Below are 11,452 nucleotides of genomic sequence, written 5' to 3' on the forward strand. Positions count from 1 at the left end.
CATCATGTCTACGGCAGTATTTATACACAATGACAATGAGAACGTACCAACCTTTTTACAGCTCCACCAACTGTTGATGCCTTAACACGACCTTGAACGTTAAGGCAGTGCACGTACAAATATTGGTCATGTGAGCTCATGTCACTTAGGTCTGCAGATGTCCGGTTGAATGAAAATATTCCATCAATGTCAGGGACCGTGATTGCTCAGGCAGATCAAGGTCACTGCCATGGGTCATTGAAACATCACTTATGACTAAACTTTGTTGAGACAAATCTGGATAATTTCTCAGTTTTGAATTTCTCTTGAAGTCAGTCAGGGTAGAAATGTCCTGGCAAGAAGTAGGCCCCTTTTCTATGTTGAGTGATCAATGTTTCTCAAAAAATAAGTTTGTTATGAATACCTCACATGTTCATCAAATAGTGAAAAAGAATATATTCGTTAAAGTCTACACATTTGACGATTCACCTTAATGTTGAAATTCATATTGTTTATCGAGTGTTTTACGTTATACGCATTCCAGAATCATTGTATAATGTTACTTGTATCATGTCCCGGGTATTCCAAATTTAAAAATAAAATGTATGCGATGATGAAAACTGGTTTTTACCATCAAATACATTTTATTTTGAAATTTTTGGAAAAGAACGATTAGAATTGATGTGGACTTCAATTAATTTAATGACGCGAAATCAATTTTTAGATGCCTGGAAATCTGTCAAAACGTCATAAAAGCACGGTTTGAGTTTTGAACACATTGAAAATGCGAGTCAGAATGTTCATAAGTATGGACAATTCTCGGCAGATTATATGGTGCCGGATTCAGAATGTTCATAAGTATGGACAATTCTCGGCAGATTATATGGTGCCGGATTATTTACTTTTGTGTGAGCATTCGAATCACCAATGTTAGAAAGACTTGCGAGGGATTCCGATGGTTTTTCTTTGAATTCAGAAACAGTTGAATATGTAGAGTTCGTTCAAAAATAATCCTCGGGAGATATGCATGTTACAGAATATCAAATCTTCATAAATATCAAAGAATCACCAATTTAGCACTTGATATCCTTTAGCCATTTTCCACGATAATATCGATTAATTGAAACATATGACGCGGATGTCTTCCACCTTGAAGACATACATTGCTCAAATGTGGATACCTGAACATTTCATCCATAAAAGTCATTAAAGTCTGGCTTTTTTATAAGAGTTGGATCAAAAGCCTTCTCGGAAAATAAAAAAAGTGAAGTTTATGTTTCAATTACAGCAGATCGCGGCAGGTTTCGACCATGGCAAGTAACATCACAAAAGTCCGGAGTAAGTTTTGAAAACATATTTCGTTACATTTAAGTTATGCTTTCAATAGCTCGTCATTTTTATAATCTGTAACCATTGCTTTACCATTCTAATACGTATTAAATATTTTAGCCGATCGTGTTACATTTAGAATATCATGAATTTTTTAACATGCGCTCACTACAGATAAAAGTTACACACCACCGAAAGTTGATCTTCCCAATTCAATACTTCATAATACATCCTTAGACAACACTTCAACACCACGAGATCTCACAATATCTCTATTAGAAATTCCCTTTATGACTTTAAATCATGTCAAAACAAATCTAGCTGGAAAAACAACGGGTATGAATGGCCATCAATTTGATTGAGCGAAACACGGATCTATTTTTTGTAAAAAGTTAAATTAACACCCGTGCCATTCCAAGCGGACTATTGTCGCGATCCTAGCCAAAATGGAATATTTTCTTGTTTTTTATCGTTCAAAATTATGTCTTATACTGATTTTATCATGCAGTGAAATAAAGTAAAAATGAAAGGATCGTCAGAGCTAGTGGGTTCGCCAGTAAGTCTCTAAATATGAATAACAATACATCCGATTATTAATGTCCGGAGTACAAGTAAAATAATTGCATGTAAATGTAAACAAGGAGATACCTAAAATCCAGCCGATTGTTCAACATAAACTCTGTTCGGAATACTGAACAAAGCTTTAATGCATTTTCTTCGTGACCAGAACGGGTCCACCAGTAGGGGAATTTCCAATGTGACGGTTCTACTATTTTCTGCTCCAGAACTGTTAAAATCTTACTGAAGTCAGATTGCTTTTTATCTCTTGGTCCAGGAAAATACATTTCATTTAGATTCCTCGTGCTAAAGGGCCCTGTCACACCTTAACGATTTAGCCAGCGTATGCCGACGTATTAAAATTCTCAAAAACGCTGACTTACGCTGAACTACGATGTATTTTTCAATTTTTGGCATATACATAGCGTATTCATAACGTACTCATTGGTTAAAATACGTTTTGGGTACGCTAGACAATTATCTTGACGCATTTCGACTTATGAGTATCTTACAAGTAACGTGTGTCAACGTGTGTCAACGAGCGCATAACCTAGCTACAACCTTTGTGCGGGACGTATGAGAAAAGTTTTGTGCATGTATAAAACTTTTCTACGACCTCGCCGTACAACAACGTACTACTTCAGCGTGCTCTTGACTTATACAAAACTTACCCACAACGTATTCGACGTACGCGCAGCGTATTCGCCAAATTTCTCATACGTTGGCATACGCTGGCTAAATCGTCATGGTGTGACAGGGCCATAACGCCCGTCCCTCACCCCTGCAGTCAGCGAAGGCCACTGCAAGGTACGGTGGAGGGACCGTGTGCAAGGTTAGGAAAATGTCAGTGTCAAGGTGCTTGGCATTGACATGCAAGTACACAACAATGAACCTCGGCTAAAGCTCGGAGGGTGTCAAAGTATGAGTATTCATTTATTCAAAATCTATGGATGATTAATATTTAATCGTGCAAAATCCGGGGAGGCGGAGAATATTTAAGAATTTGAACATAAATCCGGCATTTGCCCAGGAAAGAATGAAAATCAACTAAGTGAAGACGGTAGATCTTTACTTTATATGCTGTCGCAAGTTGGTCTGTGTATGTCGAGCGGCAATATTTGTTTCTTTTGCCATAGGTGTTTTTTTTTGTTTCGAATGGGTTTGAGGTCATGGTCAAGGTTATAATGTTGTTCTTAATCATCCGTCATTATTGATATTATCTAATCCATTTACGATGATGAGTATCTAGTTTTCCTCTCTCCACAGCTATATGAATGTGAATTCGAAGTTGTAATTTTGTAGTCAAAGAGAATGCCAAAAGTTATTTCAAATACATTGGATACATTTGAGACAGATGTGTTGGAGAAGTAGTAAGGCTGATACAAGACATGTACCAATTAAACTGATATACTGCTATATCATATGAAGACTTTGGAAAAACATGTGACTCTGTAAATTCGATTTATATATTTTTGATACCTTACGTTTCCTTGATATTGGACCCTAATTAATAAAATGGATTGAAGTTGTTTATTGTAACGTTAAAAGCTGTGTATAAACAATGGTTGCACGACGAACTTTTTTCATAAAATAGAGGGGTTCGTCAAGGGTGCCCACTTATCGTTTTGCTGTTTATTTTATGTGTTGTAGTTTAGCATGTAAAATTCGCCAGTGGCATAACAGTAAGGGTGTAATCCTTCCATGTTGGGATTTAATCACCAATGTTTTGATACTAGCATAACTTGCAGCTGTCATAACTATCTTTGTACATATTGAGCAATCAGTGATAAAGGTAATTGACATTATGCATGATTTTGAACAGAAGCAGTATGGCTAGGCAGTAAAAAGGCTGTAACAGGGAAATTGCACGTGTAAATTCGACTGATGAACCAGTAAAGGCTCTAGGTGTATGGTTCGATTACGATGAAAAGAAATGTGAAAGCTTAAATTTGGAGCAAAATTGTAGAGATTCAGAAATATCTAGCGTCAATGATAGTTATACTAAATTAAATAGTGCAGAGAGTGGATAAATTAATTTATGATTTTATTACTAAAGGCATCGGTAGATTTGTTGGCCTACCCTTTATTTGTAATATGCCAATTTTTAGTTTGAAGGTAAATCCCTCAAATCCCTCCAATTCAACTGCAGGAAAGCATGTTGGAAAAACTATCCTGTAGACCTATATCTCTTTGAACCTTCCTCACAACACTCAAGTTTGTGAGATCTGATTTCAAATAAGCTTATGTAAAATGTTTTAGAATTCAAATTGCCTAAGTTTTATCAAAGGGTGTTGAAATCATGGAATGGTATTAAACCTCATGATGAAGATGAAAGCCTTACACGTATAACATCATATGGAATCTTAAATATAGTTTTTATTCACATGTTGACGTAGCCTAGAATATATTAACATTGATATAAAAACAAAGTTTCTCAACAATATCAAAACAAAGTATATTAATTAATTAAGCATTGTTAGCTGATTTCATGCAATCAGCCTGTATATGTTAACATGGCAAAATGAAATGTGACACACTGTAAGTTGAAGGAATACTTGGGAATTGGCTTACAAATTTACAAATGAAAATGAATGAAGGGCTTTTCAAGGGAAATGTTTTCATAGAACTTGTATACATAACGTGAAACTGTATGAAAGGAATAAACGCTTAAATGTAATATGTGATGTTAGGAAACGAGGACTATCAACGGCAGGGCCTGAAGAGAAAATATTTCATGTTTTTTCACCCCCATGACGTTAAACAAAATTTTCAGAGCCCACTTCCTTTTGGTGCCCCTCCGCAACCCGCCAATATATATATATATATATATATATATATATATATATATATATATATATATATATATATATATATATATATATATATATATATATATATATCGAAGTATACAGCTGTCCTCGTGGAAAATCACAGTGCTCAATGCTAAGCAGACGTTATAAATAATAACACATATTACTTCAAGTACAAAGTAATGGTATCTTTTTCTTAAGTTTCATGCATCCCGCAATCTTCAGACAGAAGTGAAAGGATTTCTAGCTCGACACTCTTATATATATATGATTGGGACGTGCCATTAAAATTCGATAATTTTTTTTGTGGCGACATTTTGAAACCAACTCAGAGCGTTTGTTTAACAGTGTAGATTTGTCAGCATTGATAATGTGCAGCTTTTTTGATATACAAAGATTATATCGCTTGCTTATGTTAGAGTAGCTCGATGCTTTGACATAAGTAATGAGGTAGAGGAAGTACCCGGTCACGTGACATTTGGTCAAGAAACTTTGTTCCCATAGTTATCCCCGTATACCAAAAATCACATCTCTATTTCTAATCCCAAAATTAGATATGTGCACAATTAATGAGGCAAAGTTTGGTATGAGGGTCAAAGGTCAAGGGCAACTCTGAAATTAAGGTTTGAATTTGGTTGCATACCGACCCCTGACATTGTTCAATAGACACCTGTCCTCTTCTGTACTCTTCTGTATCTACATCGCCCCACTTGGTCAGCTTATCAGACATCATAACCTTAAATTCCATCTTTATGCAGACGACAATCAATGGTATTTATCTTTGCACCATCTTACACCCAGTCTTCAGTCAATATTATGGAGAACGCAGTATGTTACATCAAGCTCTGGATGACTCAAAACAAGCTAAAACTCATCGATGACAAAACGGAAGTGCTACTCATTCGTTCCAAATTTAGCCGTATGCCATGTCAAATTGCTGACATCACCATTGGCACCAGTTCTGTTTCACTGAAGGAATCGGCACGAAATATTGGCATCGAATTCAACAGTCACCTCTCTTACCGGAAACATATATCCACTACATCACCATCCATTTACTTCCATCTTCGAAAAATTAGACATATCCGACATTATCTCACCAGTGATACTTGTCAGAAACTTGTTCAAGCTGTACTTTCATCCAAACTCGACTATAGCAATGAACTTTTATGTGGCTTATCATATGAACACATCAAGCCGCTTCAACATGCACAGAATACCGCTGCAAGAGTCATCACCCGTACCAAGAAACGCGAACATATTACACCTATTCTCAGAAAGCTTCATTGGTTGCCAGTGCAGTCCAGAATATGAATCAAAGGTCTATATACAACCTACAAAGCGCTCAACGGTCTGGCACCAACTTACAAAACCGACCTCATCCAGGAAAAGCAAACTACAGGGACTCTGCGTTCATCTGCCAAATGTCTATTGAAGGAACCAAGCTACAAACTTGAATCATATGGTGGACGAGCATTCTCATGCGCGCGCCTCGATTGTGGAATAAACTTCCTCTTGAACTTAGACAGAAGCCCTCAGTCACTAGCTTTAGAAGGAATCTTAATTTACTTATTTACTAAAGCGTTTGCTTCACAACTGTTCAGCGCCTCTGAACTATGGATACATAGGATACTGACGCTTTATATGCATGAACCTGGAGGCAACCCTAGTTGAGTATCTTCAAATTGTGGGTGAATTTTTTAATATTTGTATTTTAGGGGCAAATTTTCCCATTTTTGGTCAAAAAATCATTTTCTGTGAAATAGCTCGTCCGATTGCTTTGAAGTTTGTATGCATGTTCCTAGGAGTAAACATAGTTATGTCTACTCACTCTGGCCTGTTACATCGAATCAAATTTGAACCAAGTGTCATTGACGTTATGTTTGATAGTGGTGATGGGGGGGGGGGGGGGTCACCATGTTTTTGAAATGCTCAATAGGGGGATCAGTGAAAGTGTTTCATACTTCCTAAACTACATCTTACTAGCCACGAATTTCATCATTCAGTTGCATTTTTGGCGCGCCCGATAAGACATATTTTTTCAGCAGGCCCTTCAAGTGTAGCTTTAATATATCAAACATATATATCAGAGATATCTAGGTGTTTGCATATTGGAATTTTGTTTTGCAAAGCTTCATACCAGCCACAAATATCATCACCCAGTAACAGTTTTCAATGCACCCTTCGGGTGCATAGCTTTGAAAGTAATATTAAACATATATATCAGAGATATCTAGGTGTTTGCATATTGGAATTTTGTTTTGCAAAGCTTCATACCAGCCACAAATATCATCACTCGGTTACATTTTTCAATGCACCCTTCGGGTGCATAGCTTTGAAAGTAATATCAGACATATATATCAGAGATGTCTGGATGATTGCAAATTGAAAGTCTCTTTTGCGAAGCATCATACCTAGCCACAAATTGCATCATTCAATTACAGTTTTCGGTGCACCCTTCAGCGCCTAACTTTAATGTATCAGAGATATATGGGTGTTTGCAAATTGAAAGTCTCTTTTGCGAAGCATCATACCTAGCCACAAATTTCATCATTACAGTTTTCTGTGCATCCTTCAGCACCTAACTTTAATGTATCAGAGATATCTGGGTGTTTGCATATTGAAAATCTGTTTCGTCAATAGTGTACTAATCATGAAATCTGCAGTTCATATGAAAAGCATGACAAATTCCTGACTCTTTTATGTTTATCCTATGAGATTTCAGTATTAGAAAGCATACACTAATATTTCACAATACATTTGACACAGTGACATATTTTAGAAAGAGAAAAATGACATATATTTTTCGTTCTCATTGATGCAACTCTTTTCCTTCATGTCACCGGTTTTCAGTAAAAAGGTGTTTTTTTCATGACTTAAATGATGGTTAACAAATGGCAATTTTGTCGTAAGCTGTGCTTTAATGTATGGTTTCAATGTTAAAAGAAAAGCTAGATCCTCTCGGACACAGTGCACATCAGTTTTGGCTACAACTTATAAAAATATAGCTCTATGGCTTCTAATGGAGATGTAATTGGATGACTAGCAAGTCTAACACCCACCAAAGTTTTTGGTTTACTGCCTTTCTCTCTTTGATATTAATAATTGACATCCATTTATGTACAACAGTTCTGGACTCTGGTTATGCACAGAAAGTGTGGAATACATTCACAGCTTATTCAAAATATTGTATTCAAACTTTAAAATTGAAGCTCTAAAATTCCAACTCTATAACTGACATGTCAACAATTTCATTAAAACACACACACACATATATATGAATATATATATATAAATATATATATATATATATATATATATATATATATATTATATATATACATATATATAACATACTATATATATATATATATATATATATATATATATATATATATATATATATATATATATATATATATATATATATATATATATATATATATATTACACATTTTCTCCGTGGTGACCTAGTGTTTATCAATTCCATTTCTTGAAGTATTCATACGTTAAGGTGAAGCTCTACATTGCTTGTTCCATCAAAACTGAACAGAGCAACTCATGTTTCACAGCTAAGTGTGGCTTACACGCCCATTGTACCGTGTAGGGATAAACACAAACTAACGGCGACTGAGTAACAAATGGTTTACCTAGGCCTTTGTGTCGCAAAGGCAAAGAGTTTTGTTTCGTATTGTTACACACAGTCATCATCACAGGGGGAATTTGGTGACTCATCCCCATGATGAGTCATCAAATTTCCCCATTCCAATATAATGATCGACGTGACAGTGATCAGAATTAAAATTAGGGACTTTCCTCTTTGATACCCATGTAAAATTTTCCAGGCAGACATTCATATTCCTTCATATCCTGTGAAAACTCACGACTCCATGTAACCTTTGTCAAAAATTAAGAAGTCGAGAATTCGGCGACAGTAATGGATATGCGGTTTTGGTTCTTCATTTCGTCAAGATTTGAGGGGAAATTTTGCTCCATGTATTTTGCATGTTCTGCTACAGAACGTATGTCAAATGCAAGATTAGTTACTGATGATTAAATTGATCGCTACCCAGGGACTCCGTAAAGCAAAATGGTATCACTATCACTACATTCTTAATGACAGTGTTTGCAATGCACATGTATAGCTTCTCAAACCGACAAGTATCGATAAATAAAGACTGTGTATACAAATTAGCTGGCATCGATAATGTGCCACTAGCAGTGCATAAATAGCTCGTTTGAAAAGGGAATTTCCCGCATAATTTTCCTATGTGTCGTGATGTGTAACACTCTATACAAGATTTGTTTCTTCGTGAATGTTATCCATACCCATCCAACTAAGCATTTTGTTGATAGATTCTAGCTATCTCTTTGAGGAATATTCCACCTCCATAATACTAGGAGGAGAAATAAAGGCTATCTTTCAAATAAGCTCACAAAGTAATATATGTTAAGTCATCGACACTGGGTTTGCGTTCTTATTTTCTATCACACGGCAATACAGGGACGGTGGGTGATGCACACGATACCATGAACATCATTGATGTGCCACCAAAAGTACAATCTCTATTTTGATCGATCGAATGTTTCCTCTGAGACAGATATGTTATTACAGTTTTCCAACTCCCCACTTAAATCACAGCTCCGACACCGTATACTATGCAACGGAGAGAAAGTCTTTCAATTCATAGTGATTCTTTATTATTGTTGAATAAACAAAAGATTAACTTTTGTTATAATGTTTTTATAAACTTACACAATGCTATTTAATGAACATTGTATCAAATCGATTTTTGTTGAAAAAGCCATACAAAAACCTATAAGGATATTCGTAGTTCCATACACTTGCAAGTAAGGTGCGTTTATGACATAATATAACAACAACAGTGATAAAATCGGTTCATTGCAAGTATTTGATCAAAACGACTGAAAGGTAGTAGCAGTGGACAAAGACGATGTCAGACTGACAGATGTCGCAATACAACTATCTTTTAAATTCAACCTGACTGGAGTATCGCAGTAGCTTTCATGAGAGCATTGAAACTGATTATTCCCTTTGTAATCGTCTATACATTACATTACTTGCCCAAAATTAGTAAACCCATCAATAGATGGTATTATTGTGTAATTACTATACACTCAGACCACTACACACCAAAATGCAAAGCATCGCTACACTGTTAATATTCACGTTTATATGTACTGAGTTCCCTCACATAATGTCCATGTTAGCATATGTCAGACTAGGTCACTGTTCTATTACGGGGTTAGTCCAAGTCCTGTCCACTATGTTTACTTCAGATGGCAGTATCGATGTAGGCTAGGCAGCATTCAATCGGGGTTTATTTCAAGTCCACCTCTCTTTAATTCTCTTGAGTTTTCGGTTGTTTCTCTTGTAACTGTGATTCTGAATGTCTTTCAGACTCTGCCACTGCAATAAACATTAAACATGGCCGACTTAATTTGAATTACTACAACTGACAATATATCTGGGCACCAAGGATTGCCACATGCTTATTAGATAAATATAAAATCACAGCATTCAATTTGATAGCAAAGGTAATCGTATAGGAATCCTTATTTCTATACAACATCTGAAAAAACCGTGAAGATTTAACAATTGACAGTTTATGTTGTTGGACAACAGTGAAAGGTCAAATGAAAACGTGCATTGTCCATAATGTAAATCCTGAAAATGGATAGGTATGACAGCAACGGTTGGAATTTTTTTTAATTTTGGGGTCCTGACCGAGAAATATAACGTTTCTTTGGTGATATAACACCATTTCGACACGAAAATGGCAATTTATGATATTATGTCTGAAAGTAGTACGTTGTAAGCAGTGTAGACATACATGCTTTTGGCCCGACAAGCAAAGATATAAGATTATAGACATTTATTATGTAGACCATGTTAATTCAACATAATCGATAGTCTGATCACATTATCTCCAAGCACTAATACATGAGCTAGCACATATTTCGTGTAAATGTCAGCTTACCTTGCTTCAGCTTCTCTAGTACTCGTGGATTTTTAACTTCGTCGTCATCAAGGGGTTCTGCCATGCGATAGTCACTACCCATCTCGGCAGCCGCGTCCTTCAATCTCCTTTCCTTGCTCTCTCTGCTTTCCTGTTCGTCTGCCATGTCCAAACAATCCAAAACCTTCGCCCAGAGTTTTTCAATAATACCTTGAAACATGGATGGTCGATGTAGTGACTGTTGTACGTGGCAAAAATCACCCGTAATTGCATTCACAGGTTCGCTGCTCAACCAGCTGCTCCGTTGATGTCTATGTCTTGCAACTGAATGACGATAGCAGCGTGTATATGAGTTACGTGGCAGCCTTGTGCGCAGGGAAAAGCCCAACTATATTTATCGATGAGTTGAAATATGTCGTAGCTTGGACTGACTGCCTTTGTTCAACAAGGGAAATGCCCAACTATATATATCGATGAAGTAGATCAAATCGACTGAAGCAGTGATTCGACAATCATTAAAAAGTCCCAGACTGCATTGGAATCGGTCTTGACAAATCAGATGTCGACACGCTAGTTGTATTCATTGGTGAACAACCAAAGCTTGACAATAATGATATAGGGCTGTACAACAAAATGGTATGGGTTTGGTCAGACGATAGATCCACTTACTGTATTTGTAAGTAATGTGGAATTGCTAAACCAGAAAATACTCCCTCTCCCAGAGCTATTTGCTGGCCCCTTCCATCACATCGGGTGACTTGAAACTGCTGAAGACAAAGCAGGATAGGCATGGCC

General features: G+C 36.3%; 1 long non-coding RNA gene across 1 annotated transcript; it reads right to left on the reverse strand.

Moving 5' to 3' along the window:
• Positions 1-9,354: 9,354 nt before the first annotated feature.
• Positions 9,355-11,422, reverse strand: LOC139118399 (uncharacterized). The gene is made up of 2 exons (XR_011548696.1): positions 10,679-11,422; positions 9,355-10,107 (listed from the first exon to the last, which is right to left on the reverse strand). It is a non-coding gene; the product is annotated as an uncharacterized lncRNA (long non-coding RNA).
• Positions 11,423-11,452: the final 30 nt, after the last annotated feature.

The sequence above is a fragment of the Ptychodera flava genome, chromosome 19, assembly GCF_041260155.1.
Source record: "Ptychodera flava strain L36383 chromosome 19, AS_Pfla_20210202, whole genome shotgun sequence".
Taxonomy (NCBI): domain Eukaryota; kingdom Metazoa; phylum Hemichordata; class Enteropneusta; family Ptychoderidae; genus Ptychodera; species Ptychodera flava.